Here is a 22953-nt window from a genome sequence, read left to right on the forward strand (position 1 = left end):
TTTTATATTTTATATTTTATATTTTATATTTTATATTTTATATTTTATATTTTATATTTTATATTTTATATTTTATATTTTATATTTTATATTTTATATTTTATATTTTATATTTTATATTTTATATTTTATATTTTATATTTTATATTTTATATTTTATATTTTATATTTTATATTTTATATTTTATATTTTATATTTTATATTTTATATTTTATATTTTATATTTTATATTTTATATTTTATATTTTATATTTTATATTTTATATTTTATATTTTATATTTTATATTTTATATTTTATATTTTATATTTTATATTTTATATTTTATATTTTATATTTTATATTTTATATTTTATATTTTATATTTTATATTTTATATTTTATATTTTATATTTTATATTTTTGTTATTTTATATTTTTGTTATTTTATATTTTTGTTATTTTATATTTGTACAGTTATAGTGTGAGGTTATTTAGCTGTCGGCAAGGCCTAGGAAATTACTTTCCCCAGGCTTTGTTACTGAGGCATTTTCTCGCCAACATATAAATTTGAGGAAAACTTTATACTGCGACAAAAATCTATCACACCCATATTGACACCCTTTCGGCAGCTTTAATTCATCACAGTATCAATTACTCAAATTGACTATTTTCATGCATAATATTTAAATTAATTATGCTACGCTGCTCTTCTCCATTACCAAGATCACAAGTAACAAAACCCCAAACAGCTTGGGGGGATCCACTGATCCACTCTCTGGAGCTCCAGGCAAATGTTTGAAGCAAACATGTTGCCGTCGTATGGAGCTCCCCAAAAAAAAAAAAAACATTTGTGTGTGCTCTAAAACTTAAGACGGCCAAAAACAAAAGCAACAATGGTATCCAACCATCAGACACAAAATATCGATCGACAAGACAGCAGAGAGCCAAGACAAATAGCCAACCAACCCCATCAGCTGCTATCTACATATCTGCTGCTATTCGACAATCATGTATGGGCCAAACCGAAAAGTTTTGCATAAATTATTTTCAGTTCTTTTCTGTTGATCGCGACGAAAAGACGGTCTCTGAAGCGAAGAAGCGAATAGTGTAAGGAAAAAAACGCGCAACGACAACGGCGACGACGAACAAAAATATAACGGGTTGGAGTAGAGTAAAACAAGTAGAAGAAATAAAAGAAGTTGAGCAAAAAAACAACGCATAAAAATTTAAAATCAATATAAAAAATCTCGATATTAAATAACAGCAAAACGAAATAATAGTGCCGGGTAATAAAAAAAGAAACGAAATTTTGAATTTAAATTTTAACAAAAAAGAAAAGCAAAAATTAAATAACGAGTGATCACAAAGCTAAAACGAAGATAAAAATAAAGTAAGTTCCATTTTGGCAGAAGAAAAATATAAAAAATTCCAAAAAATAAAAAATATATGTTTTTGGTAAATTTATCACTGCAAATTCGTAAACCTGTGTTTTGATATTGAGCGTGGGGCGAAAAGCTGAGTGTCAAATAAGAGTGTAAATGTGACTTTGCAAGAAGTTTTAAATGTTATGTGAATGCTTGAATTTTCGCGCGAATGAATTTTGTCTAAATTAATGTTTTTAAAGAAGTGAAGTATTGAAATGAGCGCAAGAAGTGAAGCACTCATTGCTCCTTGAGCAATGACATGCTGGCTGCAAAATGAAATGCCATGCAAAACAAATACCAACAAATTAACCATAAAGAAGAAAATGCCAAAACAAAGAAACAAAAAAACGCAAGTTTACATTACCAACTAACTTACCAGCAGCAGCACCAATAACAACAGAAAAAATAAAAGTGAAAATGTTGTAAACCAGAAAAACGCAAAAGAAAATGAAATTATTGGCAAAAAATAACAACAGTTTGCAAAATAAACAGCATCACGAGACAGAGTGTTAACCCACAATCCACTAAGACGGTCTTGGAGGGAGGTCATCACTAAATTGGAAAATTTACACGAATTTCTTTGAATATCAAAATATTAGCTACATATACATATATTTTATAAAAATGTCAAAGGTTTGAAACACGGGGATAAAGACATTGTGCGTTTAAATTTGCTTTACCGACCTTCCGCAGGAAATTGTGAAAAATTTACAACAGATAGTGCTTTTCATGCCGATTCCAACGATGTATTTCTTTTATTGCGGAAATGTATACTTTCCAGGATAGAGGGCTTGGAAAAAAATTACGATTTAAAAAAATTAGATCGCGTAGCCGAAATTTGCTCCTGTCCATAGGAGAAAGTCTGAAATCCCCACGGATACCCAAATGCCTAAATGAGGCCAGAAAACTTATCTAAAAACGTCTTCAATCGGACCGAACCTTTATAGGTTGCCTATATCAAATTGTGGACCTATAGTATGTTGAAAAATTTGGGTGGAGAACCTCAAATATCAACTGGGAACCTCAAATGTCAAATAAGGTAGAAAGTCGGGAAGTGCCGTTATATGGGGGCTATACCAAAACATGTACCTCTACAGACAATTATTGGTGGAGAAGTTTTGTGGCCACTGGGAACCTCAAATGTCAAATAACAGGTAGTACGGTCAAAAATTGTAGCTAAAATTCTTAAAATACCGATAGTCGGGAAGTGCCGTTATATGGGGGCTATACCAAAACATGGACCTATGTCGATAATTTTTGGTGGAGAAGTTTTGTGACCACTTAAACCCTCAAATGTCAAATTACCGCTAATTCGGTTAAATAATTTTAGCTAAAATCCTAAAAATACCGAAAATCGGGAGGTATTGTTATATGGGGGCTATACGAAAACATGGACCTCTATAGACAATTTTTGGTGGAGAAGTATTGTGACCACTAAGAACATAAAATGACAAATTACAGCTAGTTCGGTTAACTAATTTTAGCGGAAATCCTCAAAATACCGAAAATCGGGAAGTGCCGTTATATGGGGGTTGTAACAAAACATGGACCTCTATAGACAATTTTTGGTGTAGAAGTATTTTGACCATTAAGAATCTAAAATGTTAAATTACAGCTAGTTCGGTTGATTAATTTGAGCTGAAATACTCAAAATACCAAAAATCGGGAGGTACCGTTATATGGGGACCATACCAAACCATGGACCTATGTTGTCAATTTTTGGTGGAGATGTTTTGTGACCACTAAGAACCTCAGATGTCAAATTAGAGCTAGTTCGGTTGAATAATTTGAGCTGAAATCTTCAAAATACCGAAAATCTGGAGGTACCGTTATATGGGGGCCATACCAAAACATGGACCTATGTCGACAATTTTTGGTGGAGAAGTTTTGTGACCACTAAGAACCTCAAATGTCAAATTACTGCTAATTCGGTTAAATAATTTTAGCTAAAATCCTCAAAATACAGAAAATCGGGAGGTACCGTTATATGGGGTCCATACCAATTGGAGACCTATGTATGTCGACAATTTTTAGTGAAGAAGGTTTGTCACTGCAGAGAATCTTAAATGTCAAAACCAGGCAATTTCGTAAAAAAAAATTAGCTAAAATACTTAAAATACCTGAGGTTGGGAGGTGTCGTTATATAGGAGCTATAACAAAACATGGACCTATGTTGACAATTGTTGATAGAGAAATTTCGTGACCACTGGAAACTTCAAATTTCAAACTACAGATAGTTCGGTCAAAAACTGTAGCTAAAATCCGCAAAATACCAAAAATCGGAATGTACTCTTCATTATATGGGGCTCTACTAAAACATAGACCTATGTTGAAAATTTTTGGTGGAGATGTGTTGTGACCGCTAGGAACCTCAAATGTCAAATTAATTTGATTAAACTGTTTTTTAATCAAATGTAGCTAAAATCATCTTATTACCTAAAATCGGGAGGCATCGGCATATGGGGGCTATACCAAAACATGGACCCATATTGACAATTTTTTGTGGCCGCTGGGAACCTCAAATGTCAAATTACTGCTAGTCTGACTAAACATTTTAGCTGAAATCTTTAAAATTCATGAAATCCGCAGGTACCGTTATATAGGGTCTACACCAAAACATGCTACCGTTATATAGGTGTGACTGCAAGGAACCTCAAATTTCAAATTACAGCTAGTTCGGACAAAATATGGAGCTAAACTCCTCAAAACACCTAAATCGAGAGGCACCGTTATATGGACGCTATACTAAAACGTGGATCGACATAGCTCATCTTCGAACTTGAACTGCCTATATAAAACAGATACTCGGATGCAAAAATATAGCGTTTCAGCCTAATTGTTGTGGACGGTACAGTGATTACAGATGACGGACAAATATAGGTCAACTCAGAATTTTATCTTGATCAAGAATATTTGTACTTTATAGGGTCTCCGATGTGTTAAACGGGATGACAATGTTAATTATACCCTCCATATTGTGATGGAGGGTATACAAATCAGGAGGAGGCGCCTAAGCTCGCATAGACTCTCTTGGCATCTGTCTGAAATAGGTGAATAATTATATATTCCAAACACAAAAACTTAAAGAAAGATTTTATTGCGTAACTGGTGTTAGACTTTGAGAGCTCCACAATGGTACCCATATTTACCCTAGTTATATTCCAAAACAATGTTATAAAATCAAGGGTACCTTCACAAGGTCTGCTGTTTAATCCCTGACCAGAACATCAAAATATTTGGCGATGGCAAATACCCTCAGCGTTATGTTGGCTTGCATGAGTATGGCTTACCTGAGTATTTCAGCCATGAAAAACTTCTCAACAAGTTGTTGTCGTTAGACACGCCGTTCGGACTCGGCAATAAAAAGTGGGTCCCATATCATTGAGCCAATATGAATGGGCGCACACCCATTAATATGAGAGAAGTCTCCCTTGTCCCTTCGAGGGAGTTGGAACATATTTATATATGAAGGACCACTAACGAATATGCTTACGGAACTTTAAGGCCTAAATTGCGAGAAATATGGACATCCGCAACACCAAAATATATATCGTTGTAAACCGAGCACCAAATGGCTACCAAAGTTGGACATGCAAAAATTACATCCAATGTGTGGCCTCGAACTGAACTGATTCCCAATTGAATATTTTGGGCTCCTCAGCCCCATTAGCTTCAGGATGTAGCACTGTTTTCAATTTATGCGACGGCCTGCAGTGAAAGCCGGTCTTAAATATTGGGACATTTAGGAGCCCATACCTCGGGAAATATTTGCTTCTCCTGTTGTACCTAAGATCACAAGCTTTACCTGCTATTAAAAAACGATACGAGAATTGAACTTAAACTGAATTAAATTCCAAAGGTCTTGTGGTATGACCCGTCGCCATGTTTAAGAATCACTTCTTTATTTTTAAAGCTTGCGGAAATTTATATAAGGAAACATGGATCTGCCTAATTTTAATCAGGTCCACAACGACTACCTTCAAAAACGATCCTCAAACTGTACATGAGCGAGGTTTAGAGTTTTCGGGCCCTTCTGTCAGGAAGAATGGACTTGCCCCCAAAAAAATTATAGTATTGTTATCGGGACCACAGGAACTACTTTCGGTGAACATTTCAAAGTGATGCATAAAAAACCCTTAAACTGCACCTTCACGAAATTTGGAACTTTTGTGGGGGTGGCACCCGAAGTAGTGGACTGGAATTATGGAACTCGACCTAAGTTTGGGATATATTACGATGTCCAAAGTTAGACCAACGTCTGTCAATCCTTTTTACCCACCAGTCACAACTGTTGTTGCTGTCCGCGCCAAAAATTTGTCGTCGTAATCAAAGACCACTACGAACGAACTATCTTCGGTGTAAATTTCAAGATAATACTCAAAGAGCACTTAAACTGCACCTAGTCGGAAATTCTGAACACTTTTGGAGATTTTTTAGAACTTTCGGACAATTAGGTCGGGTAGTGTAGACTTAGCCACGATCATTCACTTTTAGTTGGTCGTCGTAGGGTTTATTTTTTAACTTTGGACCATTAGTTCGGGTTGTTCATGCTCACGAAAAAAAATAAATTATTTTAATCAGATCCAAAAAACAACCTTCGGTAAAAATTTCGCAAGGATCCTCTAACAGGCCTTAAACGCACATTAGAGAACAATTTTAACTTTTGTTAGGAAGGTAACCCTAAGATTTGTCGGTTATACCCATACCATCTTGGAATACAATATACAGTAGGAAAGAATATCAAGATTTACAAAGATTCGATCATATCCGATACAAGGTTCAAGGTTACCAAGAAGTATGGCATTGCCCACGACAAAAGTCACAATAATTTTAATCAGGATGAAAATACAAAAATTATGAACTTCTACAGACAGCAGGAGACTTTTTGAAGACTAATAACAATAATGTTCCACAAACATCCCAGGCGGGACAAGGGAGACTTCTCTCATATCAACGAGTGCACCCCGATTCATATTAGCTCAATGATATGGCAGCTACTGTTTATTGCCGAGTCCCAACGGCGTGTCTTAAGACACCACTTGTAGAGAAGTTTTACAAGGCTGAAATGCTCAGGAAATGTCGCCAATATTACTGAGGGGTATTTTGCCACCGTTGGAAATTTGATGTTACCTGAACTGGGAATCAAACCGCAGACCTTCTGAGTGCAAGGCGGGTGTACATACCATTGCACCACAGTGGCACCCAAGACTTCGACAGAAGAAGGTGTATTGAGGTCGTCTATAGACAGACAACAAAAGACCTCTTTGGGACTTCAACACACAACAGAAGACCTCTTTAAATTTAAAAGGCTTCTTTAGACATTAGAAGGTCTCTTGAGGTCGCCTATAGGCCTCTTGAGGTATTATATAAACAACAGTAGACCTTTTGACGTTTCCTATAGACAACAGGAAGCCTCGTGTGGCCTCTACGGACAACAGAAGACCTCTTGAGGTCTTCTGGAAGAAATATTAAGATTTGCAAAGATTTGACTTTTTCCGATACTCAGTTTATATGTGATCATGCCCATCACTTAATTTACCGACATGTTTATTAGAGCTTTTGGACCATAATCCCAAGAAGTATGGCATTGCCCACGAAAAACAAATCACAATAATTTTAATAAGGATAACAGAGACTTGATTCGATTAAAAAATACAAAAATTATGAACTTCTACAGACAGCAGAATACTTTTTGAAGACTTCGAAGACAAAAGAAGGCCTATTGAGGCTGTCTATAGACAACACAAGACCTCTTGAGGACTTCAACACACAACAGAAGACCTCTTGAAATTTAGAAGACTTCTTCTTTTGACATTAGAAGGTCTCATGAGGACCACTTGAGATCTTCTTTAAACAACAGCAGACTTTTTGAGGTTTCCTATAGACAACAGGAATCCGTGCGAGACCGTATACGGACAACAAAAGACCTCTTGAGGTCTTCTGGAAGAAATATCAAGATTTGCAAAGTTTCGGCCATATCCGATACACAGTTCGTATGTTATCATGCCCATTAGTCAATATACCGACAGTCTTTTAGAGCTCTTTAGCCATTTTCGCAAGAAGTGTGGACATGTCCACGAAAAAAATCACATAGTTTTAATCAGGATCACAGGGACTAATTTCGATAAAAAAAATCAAAAATTATGAACTTCTATAGACAGCAGAAGATATGTTAAAGACTTCTGCAGACAATAGAAGGTCTATTGAGGTCGTCTATAGCCAACAGAAGACCTCTTGACATTTAGAAGCCACCTATAGATATTAAACGGCCTCTTGAGGACGTCTATAGACAAGAGAGCGTCTCTTGTGTTCGTCTATAGACAACAAAAGGCTTGGCGACCTATTGAGGTCTTCTATAAACAACATCAGACATTTTGAGGTTTTCTATGGACAACAGAAAGCCAAGTGAAGGCGTATACGGACATGGAAGAAACATCAAGGCTTACGAAGTTCCGGCCATATCCGGTTACTTAGTTCGTAAGTTATAATGTCCATCAGTCACCTTGACGAAACTTTTTTAGAGTTTTTGAGCCATTGTTGTTGTTGTTGTTATGTAATTTTTTCGTGGGCAAGTGGTCAAGCCCACGAAAAAATTATATATTTGTAATCAGGATCTCAAGGACTAACTTCAATAAAAACTCAAAAAATGATGAACTTCTATAGTCAGCAAAAGACCTGATGAAGACTTCTACAGAAAACAGAATGCCGCTTGAGATCGTCTATAGACAACACAAGTCTCCAAGGACTCCAGCAGACATTATAAGGTCCCTTGAAGTCGTCTGTAGACAACAGAAGGCCTTTTGAGGTCGTCTATAGACAACAGAAGACCTCTTGACAATTAGAAGGCTTCTATAGATATCAGAAGGCCTCTTTATGCCATCTATAGGTAACAGAAGACCTCTTGAGGTCTGCTGTAAACAACAGGAGACCTCTTAAGGTCTTCAAGAAAGGTCTTCAAGATAGACAACTGGAAGCCTTGTTAGATCATATAGTAGTGTTCCACAAACAACTTTTTTGTGTCATCTATAGAAATTTGGGTAACTAATGAGGGGCATTTCTGATCTTGGAACCCTATGTAGGCAGCCATAAGGCTGAGGTTATAAAAAATTAAGATTTAACAGTTTACCATGATTATAAACTCTAGTGTAAATGACGTTTAAGGGTTAAATAAAAGACAAAAACGAAAACTGCTGTTGCACCCAAGAAGAAGCAGACGATGAAGGAAGATTAACAAATAAAATGAACTTGAGATAAATATCGAATGATACAAAATGCAGTGCAAGAAAAACAACAACAGAGAAGTAATAAAAAAATAATAAACAAAAATCGAATAACAGCAATAAAATTACAAATATGACCAACTGAACGAACATCAGAAAATTAAAAAATTACAAAAATAAAAATATGCAACAAAAACTTGGTCAACCGGACACTAAAATCAAAAGATCATTTCCAAGTTGGCCTATCTTTAGTGTTGTTGACTGACTAACTTACTGACTACCAAGGCAGATATGAAGATTATCGTAACGAATTAACAATTTTTTTTTGCATACGCATAACACGTGCGGATATGGCTGGTACCGCGAGACTAACAATGTTTGATTCGATATGAAAATCGGAGATAATGGAAATACTATGCGTAAAGTAAAAGAGGAAGACGCATTTGTGTGTTGGTAATCGGATTTAAAGCAAAATATATATTGTGATTATGTTTTATTAGCGAATATTCGCTACAGGTTCAATATCAAAAGAAATGAAATGTGCATTCAATGAATTTTGTGTGAAGAAAAACTAATGGAAACTTCATCCGGAACAAATGCTTATAACACAGTGAAATATTGATCTAATCCATTTTTAGTGTCTTCTTTAAGAGATTTAATTGACTACAGTATGGAAAAAAGACATACAAAAACCTGGTTTTTTCTATAGAAAAAATTTCCTCAGGCCCCTGAGGATGGTTTTTCCTCAGGTCCCTAAGGATGGTTTTTTCTATAGAAAAAATTTTTCTATAGAAAAAATTTCCTCAGGTCCCTGAGGATGGTTTTTTCTATAGAAAAAATTTCCTCAGGTCCCTGAGGATGGTTTTTTCTATAGAAAAAATTTCCTCAGGTCCCTGAGGATGGTTTTTTCTATAGAAAAAATTTCCTCAGGTCCCTGAGGATGGTTTTTTCTATAGAAAAAATTTCCTCAGGTCCCTGAGGATGGTTTTTTCTATAGAAAAAATTTCCTCAGGTCCCTGAGGATGGTTTTTTCTATAGAAAAAATTTCCTCAGGTCCCTGAGGATGGTTTTTTCTATAGAAAAAATTTCCTCAGGTCCCTGAGGATGGTTTTTTCTATAGAAAAAATTTCCTCAGGTCCCTGAGGATGGTTTTTTCTATAGAAAAAATTTCCTCAGGTCCCTGAGGATGGTTTTTTCTATAGAAAAAATTTCCTCAGGTCCCTGAGGATGGTTTTTTCTATAGAAAAAATTTCCTCAGGTCCCTGAGGATGGTTTTTTCTATAGAAAAAATTTCCTCAGGTCCCTGAGGATGGTTTTTTCTATAGAAAAAATTTCCTCAGGTCCCTGAGGATGGTTTTTTCTATAGAAAAAATTTCCTCAGGTCCCTGAGGATGGTTTTTTCTATAGAAAAAATTTCCTCAGGTCCCTGAGGATGGTTTTTTTTATAGAAAAAATTTCCTCAGGTCCCTGAGGATGGTTTTTTCTATAGAAAAAATTTCCTCAGGTCCCTGAGGATGGTTTTTTCTATAGAAAAAATTTCCTCAGGTCCCTGAGGATGGTTTTTTCTATAGAAAAAATTTCCTCAGGTCCCTGAGGATGGTTTTTTCTATAGAAAAAATTTCCTCAGGTCCCTGAGGATGGTTTTTTCTATAGAAAAAATTTCCTCAGGTCCCTGAGGATGGTTTTTTCTATAGAAAAAATTTCCTCAGGTCCCTGAGGATGGTTTTTTCTATAGAAAAAATTTCCTCAGGTCCCTGAGGATGGTTTTTTCTATAGAAAAAATTTCCTCAGGTCTCTGAGGATGGTTTTTTTCTATAGATGGATGGTTTTTTTCTATAGAAAAAATTTCCTCAGGTCCCTGAGGATGGTTTTTTCTATAGAAAAAATTTCCTCAGGTCCCTGAGGATGGTTTTTTCTATAGAAAAAATTTCCTCAGGTCCCTGAGGATGGTTTTTTCTATAGAAAAAATTTCCTCAGGTCCCTGAGGATGGTTTTTTCTATAGAAAAAATTTCCTCAGGTCCCTGAGGATGGTTTTTTCTATAGAAAAAATTTCCTCAGGCCCCTGAGGATGGTTTTTTCTATAGAAAAAATTTCCTCAGGCCCCTGAGGATGGTTTTTTCAATAGAAAAAATTTCCTCAGGCCCCTGAGGATGGTTTTTTCTATAGAAAAAATTTCCTCAGGCCCCTGAGGATGGTTTTTTCTATAGAAAAAATTTCCTCAGGTCACTGAGGATGGTTTTTTCTATAGAAAAAATTTCCTCAGGTCACTGAGAATGGTTTTTTCTATAGAAAAAATTTCCTCAGCTCCCTCAGGATGGTTTTTTTCTATAGAAAAAATTTCCTCAGTTCCCTGAGGATGGTTTTTTCTATAGAAAAAATTTCCTCAGTTCCCTGAGGATGGTTTTTGCTATAGAAAAAATTTCCTCAGGTCCCTGAGGATGGTTTTTTCTATAGAAAAAATTTCCTCAGGTCCCTGAGGATGGTTTTTTCTATAGAAAAAATTTCCTCAGGTCCCTGAGGATGGTTTTTTCTATAGAAAAAATTTCCTCAGGTCCCTGAGGATGGTTTTTTCTATAGAAAAAATTTCCTCAGGTCCCAGAGGATGGTTTTTTCTATAGAAAAAATTTCCTCAGGTCCCTGAGGATGGTTTTTTCTATAGAAAAAATTTCCTCAGGTCCCTGAGGATGGTTTTTTCTATAGAAAAAATTTCCTCAGGTCCCTGAGGATGGTTTTTTCTATAGAAAAAATTTCCTCAGGTCCCTGAGGATGGTTTTTTCTATAGAAAAAATTTCCTCAGGTCCCTGAGGATGGTTTTTTCTATAGCAAAAATTTCCTCAGGTCCCTGAGGATGGTTTTTTCTATAGAAAAAATTTCCTCAGGTCTCTGAGGATGGTTTTTTTCTATAGATGGATGGTTTTTTTCTATAGAAAAAATTTCCTCAGGTCCCTGAGGATGGTTTTTTCTATAGAAAAAATTTCCTCAGGTCCCTGAGGATGGTTTTTTCTATAGAAAAAATTTCCTCAGGTCCCTGAGGATGGTTTTTTCTATAGAAAAAATTTCCTCAGGTCCCTGAGGATGGTTTTTTCTATAGAAAAAATTTCCTCAGGTCCCTGAGGATGGTTTTTTCTATAGAAAAAATTTCCTCAGGCCCCTGAGGATGGTGTTTTCTATAGAAAAAATTTCCTCAGGCCCCTGAGGATGGTTTTTTCTATAGAAAAAATTTCCTCAGGCCCCTGAGGATGGTTTTTTCTATAGAAAAAATTTCCTCAGGCCCCTGAGGATGGTTTTTTCTATAGAAAAAATTTCCTCAGGCCCCTGAGGATGGTTTTTTCTATAGAAAAAATTTCCTCAGGTCACTGAGGATGGTTTTTTCTATAGAAAAAATTTCCTCAGGTCACTGAGAATGGTTTTTTCTATAGAAAAAATTTCCTCAGCTCCCTCAGGATGGTTTTTTTCTATAGAAAAAATTTCCTCAGTTCCCTGAGGATGGTTTTTTCTATAGAAAAAATTTCCTCAGTTCCCTGAGGATGGTTTTTGCTATAGAAAAAATTTCCTCAGGTCCCTGAGGATGGTTTTTTCTATAGAAAAAATTTCCTCAGGTCCCTGAGGATGGTTTTTTCTATAGAAAAAATTTCCTCAGGTCCCTGAGGATGGTTTTTTCTATAGAAAAAATTTCCTCAGGTCCCTGAGGATGGTTTTTTCTATAGAAAAAATTTCCTCAGGTCCCTGAGGATGGTTTTTTCTATAGAAAAAATTTCCTCAGGTCCCTGAGGATGGTTTTTTCTATAGAAAAAATTTCCTCAGGTCCCTGAGGATGGTTTTTTCTATAGAAAAAATTTCCTCAGGTCCCTGAGGATGGTTTTTTCTATAGAAAAAATTTCCTCAGGTCCCTGAGGATGGTTTTTTCTATAGAAAAAATTTCCTCAGGTCCCTGAGGATGGTTTTTTCTATAGAAAAAATTTCCTCAGGTCCCTGAGGATGGTTTTTTCTATAGAAAAAATTTCCTCAGGTCCCTGAGGATGGTTTTTTCTATAGAAAAAATTTCCTCAGGTCCCTGAGGATGGTTTTTTCTATAGAAAAAATTTCCTCAGGTCCCTGAGGATGGTTTTTTCTATAGAAAAAATTTCCTCAGGTCCCTGAGGATGGTTTTTTCTATAGAAAAAATTTCCTCAGGTCCCTGAGGATGGTTTTTTCTATAGAAAAAATTTCCTCAGGTCCCTGAGGATGGTTTTTTCTATAGAAAAAAATTTCCTCAGTTCCCTGAGGATGGTTTTTTCTATAGAAAAAAATTTCCTCAGGTCCCTGAGGATGGTTTTTTCTATAGAAAAAATTTCCTCAGTTTCCTGATGATGTCTTTTTCTATAGAAAAAATTCCTCAGGTCCCTGAGGATGGATGTTTCTATAAAAAATTTCCTCCGTTAAGAGCTGGAGTTGTTGTAACACAATTAATTATTCTTTAATTCGTTCATTCGAATTATATTTTACATAATCAAAACATGAAATAATCAACAACCAAAATTTCTCCGTTCAATCAAAATATGGCACAATTTGTTTTTTATATAAACAAAAAAACCAAACAAATACACTTGACCTTCAAGTCAACATTGACACACTTGGCGGATATTTCCGCAATGCGCCCACCCATTTTACAACGCACAGTGAGTTTTTATTTAAATTAGGCGGCAACGGTTTGCTTTGTTTATAAACATTTGTATATTAAAAATACTTTCGCATATGTAGGTACCTACATTATTGTAATCGCCCATGCTCACCACGTAGGGGAATGAACTTCGATTCATAAGTGGTTATATATTACAAGTGGTTGCTCATTGTTTTGACTAAAGGGTCTTCATTCAATGTTAAATTTTATTTTAAAATTTTAAAAATTGGAAATTTATAATATTTTTGTGGAGTTAATTCCGAAGCGGGAGGTAATTATTTATCTGAGCTATGTAATTGGTGGTACTTAACCAAACCAACAAAAAAAAAACAATTTTTTTTAATTAATTTCTCTTTAGAGACGAGCTTACTGACCAAGATGCTTTTTGAAAAAGGAAAGCCGACGATACGAACCCACACAATCACCACTGTGTGACATGCATGTTTCGCCTTTGGTTTAGGAAGGCTCCTCAGACACATCGACTGTGGGGCGGCTTCGCTATCCTCTAACTTATTTCCTCTTTCAAATGCAAGTTGTTTTTTTTTTTTTTTTTTTTTACAAAGTTGAATTTTTTGTTCAAATCTTTGTAATGCTTTCATGACAAACGCTTAGCGTAGCCTTTGAAAGTTATGAGTTTGGTTCTGAACACTAACACGCCGTGACAACACTTTTTTCCATGTGTTTTTCAAGGACGTGGGTTCGAACCCCAGCCTGGCTCAAGCTGATTTTTATTTTTATTCAACTTTGTAAAAAAAAAAAAAAAAAAAAAAAAACAACTTGCATTTGAAAGAGGAAATAAGTTAGAGGATAGCGAAGCCGCCCCACAGTCGATGTGTCTGAGGAGCCTTCCTAAACCAAAGGCGAAACATGCATGTCACACAGTGGTGATTGTGTGGGTTCGTATCGTCGGCTTTCCTTTTTCAAAAAGCATCTTGGTCAGTAAGCTCGTCTCTAAAGAGAAATTAATTAAAAAATTAATAAAAACATGACCTTCGCCTAATAGGCAAAATTTTCAAATAAAAATAAAAATCAGCTTGAGCCAGGCTGGGGTTCGAACCCACGTCCTTGAAAAACACATGGAAAAAAGTGTTGTCACGGCGTGTTAGTGTTCAGAACCAAACTCATAACTTTCAAAGGCTACGCTAAGCGTTTGTCATGAAAGCATTACAAAGATTTGAACAAAAAATTCAACTTTGTAAAAAAAAAAAACAACTTGCATTTGAAAGAGGAAATAAGTTAGAGGATAGCGAAGCCGCCCCACAGTCGATGTGTCTGAGGAGCCTTCCTAAACCAAAGGCGAAACATGCATGTCACACAGTGGTGATTGTGTGGGTTCGTATCGTCGGCTTTCCTTTTTCAAAAAGCATCTTGGTCAGTAAGCTCGTCTCTAAAGAGAAATTAATTAAAAAATTAATAAAAACATGACCTTCGCCTAATAGGCAAAATTTTCAAATAAAAAAAAAAAAAAAAAAAAAAAAAAAAAAACAATGTTCGCTGCTTAGTAGCTTCAGCCCGATATGTTACAATACTTAAGAATACTTTCCTTCTATAGATCTGAACGCCTTAGAGTCAACACAGCCCCATTAAATTTCCCCTATTTCAATTTGTCACATTTTGCCCCCTTGAAATTTCAACTTTCTGTAAATATTTGTTTAATAATATCATATTTATTTCCGATGTTTAAACAAATGAAACTCCCTAAAAACTAATGCCATACTCAGGCATAACGCTTACCATAAAAGGGGGGCTTTTCCACATCATCGACTTCTTTGGCGTTGGCGATGATGATGATGCTGCTGATGATGATGAGCTTCTCATTATAAGTTTTATGGCTTTATTTGAAATAAATAGGCAAGTGAACGAACATCTTCATGATGATTATTTTACAATGATTGGCAAGTTCCAGCAGCAGCAACAGTGGTATACAGTGTGGCCGCACTGAGTTGGATGTGGCTGTGGTTACAGCGAGATCCACGCCGCCCGGCAATACACATTTATGCCTCAATGATCGATCGGCAGCTTCATTAAGACTAGCCACCACAATACAACATTATCATCCGATGCTACTTCTTCCACTCAGCTATTCATCTATCCCCCAAGCATCGAACAACCATCCAGCCAGCCATCCATCCATTCATGTCATTCACACATGTAATGTGTGCTGCTGCTACTCTGAAGTCTCATGGAGCTATGGTGTGCGATATTGTTTTCTTGTTGTTATTTAGTTATTGCCTTCCAGTGTGTTGTGGAGATGTGGTATTATGCAATTTTTGTTTTGTCTGTTTTTTTTTGTGTGGATTCTCTTAGTTTTTTTGGCGATGTTTATGTTTGTTTTTTTTTGTGGTTGCTGCGTTTGTTTTCTTTTTCAATTTACAATGCAAAGAAGAAATACTGAAATATTTTTTTGGTATTTATTTTTTGTTCATCTCCAGTTTTTTTTTTTTTCTTTGTTCGTTGATCATACATCTCTCCTCCTCCTTTTATGAATTTTGAACTTTAAGTTTGTTTTTGTTTTTTCTTTCTTTACGAAATTTCATTTTAACGATTTCGTAGGTCTTTGTGGTCCGCTGTGGCTTTGTTGTTTGTATACCTCTACCTTGTTGTTGTCGACAAAACGTAAAATAATGCAACAACGAACAACGACAATAACAAAATCGGATGTAATTAAACAATTTTTATTTAAACATAATTTTTTTGCATTTATTTTCTTTTTTTCTCATTTGTTATTGCCCGTTGTGGTTGTCATGTAATTAATTTTAGTACAATTTCTTTTGAATGCTAATTGGTCGGGTCGTATCTTCAGTTTTTTTAGAGGCCTTTAGTTTGTTTCAATGAATTTTTTGTTTTAAATTAAAAAAGTTTATTGCTCTACTGACCTATTTTTAAAACTTTCTTTTTCGACCTTATTTTCAAGGATATTGTGAAACCGCGAAAGTTTCCGGTAATTGTTTAATGTATTGTATCTTCGGTAAAAATTTCTAAACTATCCTCCAACAGCTCTTAAACGGCACTTAAGCGAAAATTTTAAAATTTTTTGGAGGAAGTTATTCCAAAGATTTATCCTATATAGTCCATTAGAGTGAGGACTTTTTATTCTTCTCTCATATTGTGTTATTGAAGATTATAAAAAATCTCACATATAAGGTGATTCGATAAAACAACCTCACACCCAAAGTAAGTTTAAAATGTGTATTTATATTTTTGGGCATTTTTGAAGTCACTGTAAGACAGGGACGCGCTTCTTTGTATAGTGAGGGTGTTTTTGCATTTGCTTCTCTCTCTCACGTACAGTGTACGTGTACATAAACAGACGATGAACATCATGTGGTTGCTGTTTTTTCACCCATGCATACACACATGCTTTAGTATTATGGCATCCTGCTGTAAGATGATATATAATTACATATATACATATGTATGTACATTACATATGATCACCAAACGCACAAGGATGTTAAATATTCACGTTTTCATTGGAGAGTATGAATCTCCATGAGAGGTTGTCCTTCTTGCGGTAGGAGTTGTACAAATATTGCATAACTTTGATTGCAGGTTCACATCACTGGAGGCTTCGGGATTTTTAATAGTCATTAGAGCTACGAATTGTTCATCAAGATCTCCAGCGCGGAATAATTGACTACTGCACCAATGATCAGACACGATAGCACAGTGGTTCCGCCCATAGACAAAAATCGAAAAATGTATAGCGATAAATTCGATTGACAAAAATCGAAAAATGTATAGCGATAAATTCGATTGAAATTTTTAACATCGAGTATTAGAATCCAAAATGTAATATTAGAGACAAATCGCTTAGATAATTTGTCTAAAATCGTCAAAATACCGGTCGGTACCTTTATATAGGTTTATACCTAATCATAGACCCATATAAATTGACTATTTTTGAAAAATTACAGGCAAATCGGTTCCAAAAATTTTTGGCTCATTATAAATTCATGTTTAAAATTTCGAGGCGTCAGCTCAATAAGAACTATTTTTGGCACTCCTTTTCATACAAGTAGGACCACTGCGCGTGAGTACGAAATAAATGAACAGTTTTTTCCGGGTTTCAGGCATCAGCATAGATACTGGAATGACACCAATGTTCCAGCGTGTGTTGCAGATGTTTGGGATCTCACTCCTCTCAGTGAATTGACGGAAGAGACGCTCCATGTCGTCTCTGCAGCCGTATGTTTTCTTAATCTTATTTTTATCATTGGTGAAGGCTGTTTTTATTTGGGCGTAATTGTTCATCAAATCCTGCACAAAGAAGTACTCCTGTCAATTAGCTGGTAGTTACACTCCCCACAAGTTAAACGCTTTTAACACACTCTGGAAACTTTCTGCGATTGTTTTTGTTTCAAAGTGCATGCCCACGTCTTTAACCTGAGCAGATTCCTTGTAGATAGCCTTGTATATTCTTGACTACTGACATGGGGTTGGGATTTCAATGTCCTCCGTGGAAAGCATTGCTGCTCATTGCCCATTTGCCCATTGCTGCTTTGTGAGACGACAGTTTTGAGCTTGGATAGTACTGGCCTTATTTACTTACTTAGCTGGCCCATTACAGAACATTTGTTCCATAGGCCGAACTAAGAAAAGATCTCCATTTCTCTCTATTTGTTGCTTCGCACTCTGGAATACCGCGCCTTGTCATCTCTTCATCCACTTATTTGCGCCATCTATTCTTTGGCCTGTCAATTCTGCGTGCACCTCTCAGCGGCTCATATTTATACGCCTTTTTAGCGGGTTCATCATCGCTCATTCTTATGATATGGCCTAGCCAACGCAATCGTTGTATCTCAATACGTTTAACTATATTGATGTCGTTGTATAGCAGATACAGCTCGTGGTTCATGCGACGTCGATATTCACCTTCAACGCAGATTGGTTCGTAGATCTTTCGAAGAATTGTTCTCTCAAACACACCAAGCACTGCCTTATCTGCTTGCGCAAGTACCCAGGCTTCGGAGCCATACATCAGCACGGGTAGTATCAGTGTTTTGTAAAGCGTTATTTTTGTTTGACGAGATGTGGCTTTGTTTTTAAACTGCTTACTTAAGCCAAAGTAGCATCTATTGACCATACAATTCTTTTTTTTATTTCAAAACTGATGTCGTTAGTTGTTTTACGGTGGTGCCGAGCTAGACGAAGTCTTTTACTACCTCAAAATTATAGGAACCAACTTCAACAGTTGGTCCGATCTCAATGGACGCATTGCGCGTCGACACCATTAACTTTGTGATCTCGCCGTTTACCGCCAGACCCACTTTAGAAGATTCTCCTTCGACCTTTATAAAGGTATCAGTTACTTCTTTTACTGATCGACCCATGATGTCTATATCATCAGCATAAGCAAGTAACATGTGGCTATTGGTGTAGATTGTGCCACTTCTTTTGACGTTTGCCTCTCGTATAACCTTTTCTAGCAGGATGTTGAAGAGGTCACACGAAAGGATGTCTCCTTGTCTGAAACCTCTTTTAGTACAAAATTCTTCGGAGAGGTTCCTTGTTATGTAAACTGAGGATCTCGTGTCAGTTAAAGTCATGCTTTCAACGTGTCGCCTCCGGTTTTGAACAGCTCGGCTGGTAAGCCATCGGCCCCTGCTGCCTTATTATTCTTCAGCCGATTAATTGTTGTCTTTACCTCAACTTGGCTGGGCGGTATACATTCAATACCATCTTCTGGGATTGGATCTGTGGTATCTTCGTCATCTTCGCGTGATACCAACAGGTTTGAAAAATTCTCTTTCCATATCCTGAGCACACTATCTGTATCAGTTACCAAATTACCTTGCTGGTCTCTACAGGAGGAGGTGCCTATACCAAAGCCATCAGTTTGATGCTTTACTCATTGGTAGCATTTTCGGACTTCATTCTGGCTCCTGTACATCTCGATTTTTTCACACTCCCGCTTTTCCATCTCTCTCTTTTTCTTGCGGAAAAGACGTTTCTCCTCTTTCGTTTTCTCCCGATATCTCTCTCGTGAGCTACGCGTTGCTACGGATTGTAAAGTTGCCCTATATGCCACATTTTTCTCTTCGGTAGCAGCACGACACTCCTGATCATACAATGGATTCCTTGGTGGATGTCTCTGGTATCCAAGTATGGATTTTGCGGCTGTTTGCATGAAGTGGGCAATACTTTGCCATTGCGCTGATATATTATCGGGATGAGGAGTGCTTTGATTAAGCAATTGGGCTAGTTGAGTGGAATATGCTGTGGCTATCTGTTGTGATTGCAGCTTACCGAAGTCTAACTTTCGTGTTGTGTCTGTTCGTACTTTGTTTGCTACGTTTAAGCGGGTGCGTATCTTTGCTGCAACAAGGTAGTGGTCCGAATCAATGTTTGCGCCTCGGAACGATCGTACATCCAACACGCTCGATGAATGTCTTCCATCTATCATAACGTGATCAATTTGATTTCTTGTTTTCTGATCTGGAGACAGCCAGGTGCCCTTATGGATGTCGAGATGTTTAAATCTGGTGCTGCTAGCTACCATATTTTTTTCAGCTGCGAAGTCCATCAGCCTCAAGCCATTGTCAGATGTTTCATTGTGGAGACTGAATTTTCCGACTGTTGGGTCAAAGATATTTTCCTTTCCAATTTTGGCATTAAAATCGCCTAGAATAATTTTAATGTCATGGGCAGGACAACGGTCATGTGTTTCTTCTAAGCGCTCATAAAATATATCTTTGGTCTGTTCGTCCTTGACTTCAGTGGGAGCATGAGTGTAAATCAAGCTGATGTTGAAGAATTTTGCTTTAAATCGAATTGTAGCAAGTCTTTCATTCACTGGGGTGAAGCTGGAGACCAGATGTTTTAACCTCCGACCAACTACAAAACCGCAACCAAACTCATGCTTTGTGTCATGGCAGCTATAATACAGTGCGTCACCTTTAGGTGTTGTTGTGACATCTTTCCCAGTCCATCGTATTTCCTGTATGGCAGTAACGTCGGCCTTGTACTTTTCAATTACATCTGCCAATGCGTAAACTGCACCTTCTCTATAAAGTGTGCGAACATTCCAGGTGCAGATTCGCGGATCATGATCCTTAAAACGTTTGCGGGGGTCGTCAACTTTAGAGGGATTTGTTTTTCTTTTCTTTCGTTTTTTCATAGTAGGTTTTTTTTCTAGGGGTGGGTTACTAACCCGACGCCCAAACCCCAAAGTTTTTAACGTTCTTATGGGTGAACGCGCGGCACATGTTAGCTCACTACTTTTAACGGGTGTTAAAGGCAGTTCCCCAGGTGACACCACGGGGAGGTCCTAGAATTTAAAGAAAGAGGGACCAAGATAAATCCTGGGCTTTGCCATGTTAAAGCCGGTCAAGACCGTTGCTTGGTATCATTCATCCCCTATGTCACTGGTGTTTACAGTGACTTGAAAAATCACTTTGCAAAAAAAATGGAATTTACTTGTGAACATTTTCGTCCAAGTATTTTTCACAACTTTTGACGTAGATAATCACCGCAAGAGTGCAGCGATCAAATTAATTTTTTTATGTCGATAAAGGACCATCCTCTACGACTATGAAAAAACTGGTTTAATAAATTCAACCGTGGTCGGCACTCCCAAAAAAAAAAAAAAAACAATATCGTGAGGGTCGCCCAATATCGGTTGTTGTGCCAGAAAAAAAATATGCCGTCTATGAACGGATAATGCGAGATCGCCATGTTAAATACCGTGAGATAGAGGCATCTATGGGCATTTCTTCCACCAACTAACATTTTACATTGCATAAACAGCTGGCCGCAAAAATGGATTTTTCTCGTTAGATCCAGCAAAATTGGACAATCGCTTAAAAAAAGGCTCTTGTGAATTGGTTCAAAAAAATTGAGCATAAATACGAACGTGCGCGGGGCTTCAAACGACGTTAGGAGCTTGAAAGCAAAGCAGGAATCTGCCGTTTGGGTATGCGAAAGCGAGCCAAATCAAACGAAAGTTGTTCATGTAAGAAGCACTTCGAAGCAAAAGGAAAAACTGACCATGTGGCGACTATACGGCTTAAGAAATAAAGGAGGTCAATTCTGAGTGTTATACTATAATTTGTTTGCCAAAAGTGTACTGAGAAGTTCGAAAAACGAACAAGAGAAGACAAATCATTCTGCATCATGGCAATGTGGGCTCTCACACAACTATTCAAACCAGCGCCTGTTTGACCGGTCAAAACGTGGAATTGATGGGTCATCCGTCGTACAGCCCTGACTGTGGATCCAATGACTTCATTTGATTCCAGCACATTAAGAAAAAAGGCATTGTCAACGATTTTTGTTGCCTGAAGATGCTGTAAAAGCGTTCAAAACCCATGTTTTGAAGGTGTCTCAGTCTGAGTGGAAAAAGTGCTTCGCCAATAGATTTGAGTGCACAAAAACGTGTCTAAATAATGCTGGAGACTACTTAAGAAAACAATAAAATCGTTTTTGATAGTAAATATTCGGCCAGATCGTTATCGTTCAGCCCTTGTATTTAGGAGCACGCCGCGCCCATACCTTACAGTATTTTTATCTAATTTTTTGGTTTACTTAGCTTCAACATGTTTACTTTCGAATCTCATATAGAAATTAACAATCAGCGACGACAAGAAAATTGGGCTTTGGGCAGGAAAATCGATTTTGAACGACTGTACCGTTGGTCTAAACGCTGAGGGTATAATAGAAATGCAAGTTTGGGTCAGTAATTGATGTAGTGAAAATATTTCTTGAAATTTTGCCTGTTAAGGCGAAGATAATTTTGTATGATTTTTTTTAATTTTCTCGTTTAGAGTTAAGCTTGATGATCGGACATTTTTTGCAAGCGAAAAACGAAAGCCAATGACTCGAACCCCCACAGTCACCAAATTACGTTACCTGGTTTCGCTGTTGGTTAAGCAGCTCTTCAGACGTATCGTATGCTTAATTAGAGTGAAAATCAAAGGGACAGCAAGAACAAGAGCGTAGAGTATAGGCCAAGTACTCGTACCCACACAGTCGCCAAATTACGTTAACTGGTTTCGCTGTTGGTTAAGCAGCTCTTCAGACGTATCGACTGTCGAATGGCTTCTCTGTCCTAGAACTTTTCGTTTTTCAAATGCAAAAAAGTTCTAGGACAGAGAAGCCATTCGACAGTCGATACGTCTGAAGAGCCACTTAACCAACAGCGAAACCAGTTCACGTAATTTGGTGACTGTGTGGGTTCGAGTCCTTGGCTTTCCTGTTTCACTTGCAAAAAATTTTCGATCATCAAGCCTAACTCTAAACGAGAAAATTTATAAAAGTATTTCGCACTTTTACGAATTTGAGAAGACAGAAAATAAATAAAGAGTATGAAAGTCGAATTTATAGTTAGGGGGAAATCGAAAATCCGAAGTAAAATTTGTGTTTCACTATTATTAAAAACCCCTATACTCTACACTCTTGTTCTTGCTGTCCCTTTGATTTTCACTACTCTAATTAAGGGTTCTTAAACATTGACTGTAATTTGAAATTATACTTACATTGTATTATATAATAAGAATTCGGTGTGATTTTCGAACGCTATTGTGTTTTGATATACAATAGAATAATAAAAAAGATCTGCAATTAAATGAATAAAAATGAAATCTAATTAGCAATGTAATTAAATTAAAAATTATATGGATGTGATAAATTATTTTTTTGTATATATTGTTAAACACAATACAAAAA

At 36.6% G+C, this 22953-nt stretch overlaps 1 protein-coding gene across 1 annotated transcript in view; it reads left to right on the forward strand.

Annotated features, from left to right (window-relative positions):
* Positions 1-1029: 1029 nt before the first annotated feature.
* The window catches only part of LOC141405935 (uncharacterized), a 266779-nt gene continuing 244855 nt past the window's right edge, over positions 1030-22953 (forward strand). The window contains exon 1 of the mRNA XM_073990830.1: positions 1030-1372. The gene's annotated coding sequence lies outside the window, so the exon portion shown is untranslated. The remainder of the gene's footprint in view (positions 1373-22953) is intronic.

This window comes from Musca autumnalis, unplaced genomic scaffold, assembly GCF_047663935.1.
Source record: "Musca autumnalis isolate F117 unplaced genomic scaffold, ASM4766393v1 scaffold_5, whole genome shotgun sequence".
Taxonomy (NCBI): domain Eukaryota; kingdom Metazoa; phylum Arthropoda; class Insecta; order Diptera; family Muscidae; genus Musca; species Musca autumnalis.